This window comes from Belonocnema kinseyi, chromosome 8, assembly GCF_010883055.1.
Source record: "Belonocnema kinseyi isolate 2016_QV_RU_SX_M_011 chromosome 8, B_treatae_v1, whole genome shotgun sequence".
Lineage (NCBI taxonomy): Eukaryota > Metazoa > Arthropoda > Insecta > Hymenoptera > Cynipidae > Belonocnema > Belonocnema kinseyi.
This window is the reverse complement of record NC_046664.1, coordinates 99,083,284-99,094,325: the sequence shown is the minus strand read 5'-3', so window position 1 is coordinate 99,094,325 and position 11,042 is coordinate 99,083,284. Positions and strand designations below refer to the sequence as shown.

Here is an 11,042-nt window from a genome sequence, read left to right as displayed (position 1 = left end):
CGTATGGCGCTTCTATCAGCGAGCTCAGGATCTTCAGGGATGCCATTAAGTTTTCCTCGATTCAAATAAACCTTGGCGCATTTGTCTAACCCAAATTCCATTTAAATTTCCCTAGTATATCGTTCGACAATCCCCAGAGCTAGATGCAGTTGCTCTCTGTTTTTAGCATAGATCTTAAGATCGTCCATGTAAAATACATGAGTAACCTTGTACTTTCGATCTGCAGGTTAGCCGCACAAGTACCCGTCGAATGGCGAAGTGCTAGAGATAGTGGCAATAATGTAAGGCAAAATTGGAGTGGGCTCATGGTGTCGCCCTGAAAGACACCTATCTGAAAGGTGACCTTGTTTAGTTGTCACACGATTTCTTCCAGATAAGATAATGAATCTGGGTTTCCAAAGCGGCATCAATTTCTCTATGCACCTAACCATTTTCGATGAACCTTTAAGGGCATGTGACACAGCTAAATACCTATATTACCGACCACACTTTTTCAGTTCACTGAATGTTTTTTTGAACCTAAGAACTTTTTTTGTAAATAAAATATCAAGCTGAAACTTTGGAAAATGTATTAGAGTACAATAAAGTACGTTTAGGTACTGCATTTTGGTAGGAACTTCACTGAAAATTATTTCATCTTTTTTCTGAACCTCAACATTTTTTGAACGTTCGAATTTTTTTTATACATAAAATATCGGTCTCAAACTTTGAGAAATGCCAGATGTAATGTAGTCAATCACACATTGAATGCGGGACGCGTACTGTCTTGCCCAGCCTATCTCTATGGCAAGTTGATGCATTCGTCTTTTGGTCTTATGATCAGCCGTTGGTTTTGTTTTACGGTACGCATCGGCCAAAGCTCTCGCTGCATTATACACACAATAATTGATAGCCCAGAGGTCGGATTCACCGGAAAAATGTCCACGAAGCTCGTCATCCATTTCAGCCAGATCTTTAGGCTTGAGAGAAACCTTGGTGTTGATGTTTCTCCGGGTCGTAAAGCATCGCTCTTCCTCTGTTGGAAGCCTGTCCGCGGTTGGTCTTATTGTCGCCTCTCTTTCTCTGTTGCCGGCTTGTTCTAGCTGTTGTAGAGTAGGCGTTCCGCTTACATAGCCCCTTTTACGGAGTAGTTCAGCATAGTTTCGCAGACGTTGCTGCGAAAAGTGCGATAGCTCCGGGTGTTTCTCGCACCACAGAGCATGCAGCCGTGCCATGTAACCCCGTTCACGGGCCACACTCGCATCGTAGCACTCTAGCAAGTCGTGATTCAGTTGCTCCGTCCACCCAAAGGTCACGAGATCCCGCCGATCCATCGCATTGAATCCATTTTCATTGTCTCCCCCAGCTCTAGATTGGTCGGCATTGTTGACCGAACCATTGTCGGGAGCCCTGCGAGTTCTGTTGTTTTGAACCGCACTTACTACAACTATGTCGGGTGTTGTCATTGTTGTTCCCACGAGAAGCTAGGGAAAGGGGTTCGTCCATACTTGTAGAGCCCCGCATGCAAGGATAAGGCTGCGTACTCTGAGAGGTCGTCCGGTATCCCAGAGTCACCGTTCTAGACACCTCACCCAGGTGCCATTCAGCTTTCGGCACGGTTTTCACACCTCCGCTTGGGGTACAGGGACCCTCTATCCGCAACCCGAGGACGCGTTCGAAGGCTTTGCCATAGACCCTTCGGTCCTACCCTGATATTTAAATCAGAACATCTCTTGCGTTTTTGTTCAATAAGGAATGCCATTTTCCTGTTTTCAATTTTTAAGGGATATTAAAATATCCCTTTAAGTTAATTTAAAATCATATTCTTGCCATTCTTGCTTCCTCTGCTTATTTGAAAGTGATTTCAAACCGTAGCAATTGGATACAAATTCTCTAGTGATTTTAGTCACTAAAAAATGATGATGTACATACTTATATGATTAAGCATTTTTCTATTAAAATACATTTTTTTAGAATTTTTCACAAAAAGCCATTTACTGTACATTTGGTGGGGGGTCCTTTCACAGTTTGAATTTTCAGAAACTCGAACCTTGAAAATTGTATTTACGAAGTATCGTCCCGAAATTTGGGGTTGGTAGTCAAATATTTTTCATAAGCTTGACTAGTCATCTTGAATTTTCAAGACGACTCATTCATCTCCTTTTCCAACTCCCTAACTTTTTCGAGAGGACAAAATTGCCTTGCATTTAAAAATTTTAAGTGATTTCAAAGGTAAAGTTTTTCTATTCTATTCAAAATACGATCTATCATTGCCTGGTTTTGTCGGTTTCCTGATACAGCAGCCACACCAGCCATTTCAAAGAATAATAAACATTTTCAAGGACAAATTGTACACTTTTAATTCTACTAATATGAATTGAATCTGGAAACTGAGAATGCACCGGTCTCCCTTTTATCGTAAAAGCACGCTTCATGTGCATTATTCCCTCTTCAATTACTCGCTATTATCACATTCACTTAACCTGCGCCCGATTCGGGTCAGCAAATTCCACATTATGCTGCGATAAATTCCGCCAGGCAGTGGCTTGCTCAGCTGTGCGCGTTCGAAACAAAGCAAGTGCCAAACCAAAAAAGTGCATTTTCTGTAATTTGACTTCTCATTACAGTTTCAAAATTCACTTAATTACTTTTGAATCTTAAAATATTTTCCTAAAAAACGTTAAAATACTAATTATTAGTGTCTAGAAGTATTATTTATCTTAAATAAAACCTGAATACGTGCTTAACTCAGTTTTGAAGATAATAGCGCTTACTTCGTTTCGACAGCGCACAGCCGTGTTGATCCTGGACAATAAATGTACTAACTTCGCGATTAAGTGTCGGCACATTCATGTGCTACAAAATTTAAAGAAAAAATTTACAGAAAGTATCTAGCAACATAGGTCAGAGAACAAATAAATCTACAGGGGACATATGTTTGAATGTGGAAGTCATTAAAATTTATTTCGAGAAAGTAAAATGAAATGAAAGCAACTGGAAACAAGAGAGGCTGAAGCAAGAGCAGTAGTGGACCGGACATCAAGTTTACAGTCTCTCTGTATCCGTACATTTGCTATATGTCTATAAGAGATAAGGCTACCGTCCAGTACCGCCTTTTACGGCAAGCGCAATTAGACAAGGCTAGTATCGAAAAAGGCCAAGTGCAACTGTCGCGGAAATAAAACTAATCTTTAAAAATTCTATTCAAAGAAAGGCAAATTTATAGATAGTTTAATCCTGTATGGCTTCGATTTATTACAACTTTTCCCATTAGTACTATTAGCAGAGTTTAATTTTCTGTACATTTCTGCAAATTAAGATGCTTTAAAGATTTCTAAATTCTCAGATAGAAAATAAGTGTATTATTAGAATTCAGAAAATTCACTTAAAACTTGAGTGGTCAAGTGTTTTTTTTTTCTCTAGAAAATAAGAATTAATATTTATAGAATTTCAGAGAGAATTAAGAGAACTCCAATGTATAGTTTATTATACCCATAAAATTAAAGTTCATAGAATGATATTTAAATGTATGTTATTAAGTCATGTTCATAACTTGATCAAACAGAATAGAATGTTAAATATGCCCGTAGTATAAATATTCTGGTTAAAAGTATCAGAAGTTTCTAGTTGACAATTTTCTGGTTAGTTTGACCAGAAATCTTTACTAGACAGTTTTCTGGTAGCCTAGTAGGAACACAACGTTGTGGTCAACATAAGTAGATATTTAGGGGTCTATTTCAAAAAACCTACAAGTTGCAATTTACAAATACAAGTCTAGTAACTTTTTGGTTGCATTAATGGTGTGTGTTTCACAAAGTCGTTGGCACTTTTTACATGTTACAAGTACGGGGACTCCTTTTACAAGTAATATCGCGCAGTTGTACAAGTGTTTTGTTCCATAAAGCTTATGTTTTGTAAGTAGCACTTGTCATTTCTAGACAAATTTCGCAAGAGTTTTGTGGTTTTTTTTAAATTGGTAAAAGTACATACAAGTTGTCTTTTAAAGAAGTTTACTGAAATTTTTAATCATGAAAATTGGTGTATGGATTATTTAAAGAATGAGATCGGTTGCACTGACGTTGAGGAAGCATAATGTACGTTAAAAGAAGTGTATGTATTAGAGGTTAGGAAAAGCTAGAAAATATTCTTCGTGACCCGTGTATTGATTACACAGGCCAACAAAAAAAAGTTGTCTGCACAAGACAAGTGACTAGGCTACCCTTATGGATTTTGGGCCGCTAAATCCGAATAGGGCCTTAGAATTTGTCTTACACGTCCCAGTTTTCCCCTACATGCAAAAACTAGGGCAAAGCCTAGAGATTTTCTAGTTACACAGACAACACAAGAAATTTGTCAGCACGAGAGAAGTGACTAGGTTACTCTTATGGATTTTGAGCTGCTGAATCCAAATCTGGCCTCAGAATTTCTCCTACACGTCTCAATTTTCCCCTAGATGCAGAAAAAAGGGGGAAACCAAGGGATATTCTGGATATTATTTTGATAATACCAGTATCCGCAAGAATAAACGTACTTATGTCATATTCTTATGTATTGAGACTCGTAAAGACCAAATTCACCTACAAAAAATCCCTAGTGTGCTTACCGTTTCCCCTAGATAGGATAAATCTAGAGAAATTGAAGTTATTGCGCATGTTATACTGACTTATAAAGCAAAAAATAAGAAAAATGCTATTTTCTCTGCAGTTTAGCGCTCTCAATTTCAATTTGATCACAAAGTTTTTCGAGCTTTTATCATTTTCTCCCTAGATGCAAAAAGTAGAGAAAAACCTACAGATTTTCTGTTAACACAGTTCATAAGAAAATTTTCCTGCAAGAAATAAGTGACTAGGCTAACCTTATGGATTTTGAGCCGCTGAATCCAAATCTAGCAACAGAATTTCTCGTGCACATCTCAGTTTTCCCCTAGATGCAGAAAATAGGCAAAACCCGGGATATTGAGGATGTTATTTTGATAATACTAATATATACGCGAAAATAGACACATGGATGTTATATTCTTAAGTGTAGCGACTTACAGAAACTTAATTTGTACACAGAAATTCTCTAGTGTGTCTTCTGTTTCTCTTAGCTGGGGTAATTCTATAAACTTTGAAGGTCTTTTTCATATTGTATAGATTTGTACGGCAAAACTGTAAAGGATATTAGGTTTTTTTTATATTTTTCCCGTGTAAATCTATATAATCTGAGAAAAACCTTTAATTTCCCTAGAATTACTCAAGCTCGGGGAAATAGAAGGCACACTAAAGGATTTCTGTGTACAAATTAAGTCTCTACAAGTCGTTGAAGTTAAGAATATAATATCGATGTGTCTTTTTTCGCGAATACTGGTATTATCAAAATAATGTGCAAATTATCCCTAGGGTTTTCGTTATTTTCTCCATATAGAGAGAAACTGAGTCATACAAGATAAATTCGGAGAACAGATTAGGATTCAGCGACTCAAAATCCATACGGGTAGCCTAGTCACTTGTTTCGTGCAGGCGAATTCTTTGTATGGCCTTTGTGACCATAAAATCCCTAAGCTTTTCCCTACTTTTTGCATCTAGGGGAAAACTGAGACATGCAGGACAAATTCTAAAGCCATATTTGGATTCAGTGACTCAAAATCCATAAGAGTAGCGTAGTTACTTGTCTTGTGCAGACAAATTTTTTGTATGGTCTGCGTGACTAGAAAATCCCGAAGCTTTTTCCTACTTTTTGCATCTAGGGAAAAACTCAGACGCGTAGGACAAATTCTGAAGCCATATTCAGATTCAGCAAGTCAAAATCCATAAGAGTAGCCTAATCACTTGATTCGTGCAGACAAATTTTTTGTGTGGCCTGTGTGACTAGAAAATCCCTATGCTTTTCCCTACTTTTTGAATCTAGGGGGAAACTGAGACGTTTATGACAAATTCTAAAGCCATATTTGGATTCAGTGGCTCCAAATCCATAAGAGTAGCCTAGTTACTTGTCTTGTGCAGACACATTTTTTTTGGTGGGCCTGTGTTATGTCTCCTTCGAGTGGCACACCGAAAGGATACAAGAAAAGAGGGGGGGGGGGGTACTACTAACGTAACGGAAATATAATATTGATGTATAAACTGATATTCTGCCGTCCAAACTAAAAAATTATGTAAGTGCTTTCTGAGTTAAATGGAGATATTAAAAAAAAACCATTTGCGCTCGATAAAACAAGTGAAATCCGCAAACGCCGTGCATGGCATGCCGAATTTAACCAATGTCGTTTGCGGATTTTTTAGCTTTGACATCTTTGCCCGACTTAACACATTTACAATTTGATAGTTTACGTACAACACATGCTGGCGTATGCGGAGTTTTTATTTTGTACCAAGCAGCGCGCAAAGTATCTTCCATACATTTTTATGTTGCATTTGGTCCATTTGGTCCATTTTCTCAATATTCAGAATTTTAGACATTCATTTTTCATTATAAATAATTAAAAATTATAATGTTAACCCATTTTTCGAAAAAATGTCTCTTACTCATGTTTTACGTTGTAGGGCAGTATTAAGGTCATAATAATTTCTTTTATAATATTTTATTATCTACCACTGGAACACAGTAAACCCAAGGAATAAATGTTATCTTTAAATAAGATAAAACCGCTTCAGCACGTTTATCCGGCGAAAGATAAAATTTTTCCGACGAAAAATAAAATGTATATGACACAAATATTTATTTGACACATGTGATATGTCAAATGGCTGCGTCTGGGTTCACTGAAAAAATTTCCTCCAAACATGCGAAAATCCTCGCGGTATTCATTTTTTAAATTTGCCCACATTATTTGAATTATTTTAACAAAAAAATCATTCTCCCAAACACTTACAAAATGCATGGGGTGCAAGTTGGTTAGTTTATAGTGATTTTTGTTGTTTTTGAATCTAGCCGCAGCCGTTTGACATATCGCATATGCCAAATAAATATTTACGTAAGATAAATTTTATTTTTGTCGGATAAACGTGTTGCAGCGTTTTTATCAAATTTAAAGACAAAATTTATGCCTGGGGTTTACTTTGAAAGTATCGGCATGCTCTTTGTACCAACTTTTGAAATATTGATATAATATTTCTACATTGTCATCATTTATGATTGAGAAAGTATTAGAATTGTCTGAAATTTGACACCATAGTTTTTTAATGGATCTTCACGTTTCAAAATCCCGTGAATTCGAAAATCATCTTTTTACGAGAGCGCCTGTCTGTCCGCCCGGCCGTCCGTCCGAAAACACGATAACTCTCAGAAAAATGAACGGATCAAATCCATCTTTGGCTCACTTTTTTAAAGTCCGAAAACAAAGGAGTTACAGCATTTTGAAAATGTTTAAAATCAACCGAAAATCAAAATTTTAAGCCAAAAAACGCACGATATGAAAAAAGTGAAGAGAAGAAAAACATTTCTTTTTGAAAGCCCTACAAGATTATCATAAGAAATATTTGGATTTTCCTGTAAAATTGAAAATTGCAATTTTATTTGCACAAAAAATAATGAAAAATAAAAAATTCCATTTTGTGGTCAAACTATGCAGGATACGAAAAAAGATGAATTAACAATAATTTTTATCGTAAAAAAGATGTACAATTTCGTTAAGAATCACTTCTTGATAGGTCGCATACTTTTTGTTTTATTCGTGAAATAGAACGTTGAAAATAAAGAAATAAAATAAAAATTTGTGGAAAAAACGACGAAAATTAAGAGAACAAAACAGATTCAACAAAACCTCTTTACAAATGTCTGTCGGAAATCAAGCGCGCAGCCCGAGTTTCACGATGAGAATGTGCACCTCAAAGCCTACAGAGCTTTGAGAAACTTAATCTTTAACTATACTTAATTAAGTAGACAATTCAGAAATGAAGACGCATATAAATACTGCCATCTAAAATAGATCTTTTTGATAAAGTTTTATTCAAGCATTCCAAATGCAAAGAATAAATATCCGAACGCAAAGCGCGAGGTAACCCATTACCGAGCGTGAAGCGCGAGATTCAACCGACGCGCGCCCTAGGTGCGCTCAAACTTGCGAGCGAAGCGGGCAGATTTTTTTTTAATGGTAGCACGAAATGGAATTATTTTTTCAATTCATCTTTTTAAAGTTATAAATGGCGAATGTGCCATACGTACCCACCCTAGGAGACAAGGGGCTGGTCACTCAGAAATCAGGGAATCAGAATAACAATGACTGCCACTGGTTTCCCAGAGGCCTCCCTCGGACTAACTGCAGATTTGTTGTGACATACCACGAGACTCCCTCAAAAAGTTAATCGCGCGGTACTCGAAACAGATCACCCGAGTGTTCCCGACAGAGTTACGAATCTTTCCGACGGGGATTTCGCCGAACCGGCCGGCTGGAGCGAGGCTTTTCGTGACGCACAGAGACTTACTGAGACTAACTGCGGAACTAACTAAGGAACAACGTAATAGAATTTAGAGATTCCTACTGACCTCCACAGCGTCTTTCGTAAGTCCGGGAGTCACCTGAAATATCAGTGACCAGCCCCTCACTAGCAGACTATCAGCTAAGATGCGGCAAGTGCGAATGCACGCACTTTTAACAGCTCTTGTAACTTGTAGAAGATATTACTTATAATTACAAGTAAACGTAAACACTTGTGAAACAAAAAATACAAAAACTTGTAATTACAGACTATTAATATAGTAATTTGTAAATTGTGAACTTGTAATTTATATTAAATAGGGCCCTGGTAAACTTAACCACATTTTCTGACTAGCTGAACCAGATTTTCTGGTAGACATCTATTTTCGACTATCGAATTTCGATACACTGAGGAAAATAGCCCCTACAATCTGTCCAAAAAATATAGGCTGTGGGAGCATGCGTGCAGGTCGAGTAAATGATTACAGTTTATTTTAACACTAAATGATTTGTGTTTATTCAATTGAAACGAAGTGAACAAAGTGACGGCCGGATAGAGACTGCCTGGCTAATCTGTACCTAAGCTAGGCGACAGGGCATCGAAGGGCTCGCAATGCCCTTTTTGGCAGGCACGGACTTGTCGAGACCCTTCTAGAAAGTTCTGGGCCAGTCGCGTACCTGATTTGCTAGTTTTACCTTCTATTAACCTACTTGAAGCTAGAACGTGATACAAAATATTTGATTGAAACGAAAGTAATATTTGGTAATATGCGGTAGTTATTTTCAAATTAAAATATGTGAATAATTATAACAGGTAGTCACCACATAGACACCTTGATTTTTGTACAGATTTTCGAGAAAATCTCAGCAGAAAAAAATTGTAAAAATATGAGGCAAAATGCGTGTCACATGTGAAGGTTTTGCCAATACTGATACTCACTGCACTTCATGCCCCTTACCTCACCCCGGAGAGCAGCAGGGTCCTAAGGCCTAAGCCCCGAAGGTCACAATGCTTACGCTAACTGTGTTTCACATCTGGCACCAATCTAAAAAAAACCTCCTTAGGTTCATTTGTGAATTTTCTTTTGATTCTTTACTGACTCTACACTCTACACAGTAATACAAGATGATGAATTTTTAATGTAGATGAATTTCATTTTTGTATTGAATTAAGTAAGTCACTTAATTTCAAACATGAATGGAACTTAAGTGCAGCGTCTCCTATCTGATTATACGAGTAATAAGATGATTAACTGACAGATATATTAAGTTTAGGATGATTTTCATTCGCGCGCTCTGAAATTCAATTTGTGCTGGCAGAAAGGTGTGCGCGAAATGCGATGCGCAAACTCTTAGGCGAATTTTGGCGATTTTAGAAGAGGTGCCAAGAGAGCAGCTGAGAGTAGCAAAAATGGTACCGATAGCGCTGGCTGGATAGTATCGATCAAAACTGAGCTCATGGTATAGTCTTTTTGTCAACGTTTCCTATTTTGATATATGTACTAAGATCTGTAACAGAGTTTGATTATGAATCGAATAATCGTTCATATGTGAAAAAAAAGATACAAAAAAGGATTGTAGATTTACGTTCTGTACCTGGTATTTCAACAATCAGCTGACTTAAATTAGCCTATAAGTTTCATTTCAGACGTACGCGTTGATGGAAAGTCAACAATCTGTCTCTCTTAAATTAACCTATAAAGTACATTTTACATACATAAAGCAGTTGACTTTCAACCAAGCGCGTTACTTAAAGTCATGTTATGATCATCAATTGACTTTCAACTGGCAAATGATCCTTTTGGTTGCATCTGAAAGTGAACCGTCTTTCTCTACTGAAATTTAGATTCTTGTATTAACGTGTAATGAAATGAACGAAATTTTAAGTTCCAAAAAAATTTGCTAAAAATACTTCTCCGACGTTAAACGGATTTGCACGTTTCTTAAAATTCTGAGTCGAATGATATATACTTTTAGGAGTCACTTTTTTCATAAAAATGAAATACAATAATTCTTCAAAAGTAGGGTAACTGACAGGTTATTGTTTGTATAATACCATTTTTTTATGAAAAAAGTGAATCCTAAAAGTATATATCAATCGATTCAGAATTTCACGAAACGTGCAAATCCGTTGAACGTCAGAGAAGTATTTTTAGCAAATTTTTGCAACTTCCGTCAAGATTGGTAGTTACTTGCCTTCAATGTACTCCGTGCCGATACTTCCTTGACCTCTGTTTTTTTCATATTTATTTAAGAAAATTTGTTTGGATAGGTACATCTACTTGTAGATGAAAAGTCAATAGATGTTATTAATGTTGTAAATTTGTGAAATAATCATTACGGGCCGAGAAATAATTCTTCAAAAGTAGGGTAACTTTGATTAAGGTAATTGTTAATATAATACCATTTTTTATGAAAAATGTGACTCCTAAAAGTATATATTAATCGATTCAGAATTTCACGAAACGTGCAAACCCGTTGAACGTCAGAGAAGTATTTTTAGCAAATTTTTGCAACTTCCGTCAAGATTGGTAGTTACTTGCCTTCAATGTACTCCGTGCACATACCAGGTGTATACAGTCTGTCAAGTTAAAGCGTGGGTGGCTTTACTCGCAGTCGGTAAGGTGTATCGACATGATTTTGGTGTCAAAATATTAAGAAGAGC

At 36.8% G+C, this 11,042-nt stretch overlaps 1 protein-coding gene across 4 annotated transcripts in view; it reads right to left on the bottom strand.

The window, feature by feature from the left end:
* Window positions 1-11,042, bottom strand: part of LOC117178346 (protein phosphatase Slingshot homolog 2) — a 302,560-nt gene that overhangs the window by 74,394 nt on the left and 217,124 nt on the right. The gene's annotated exons all lie outside the window — the stretch shown is intronic.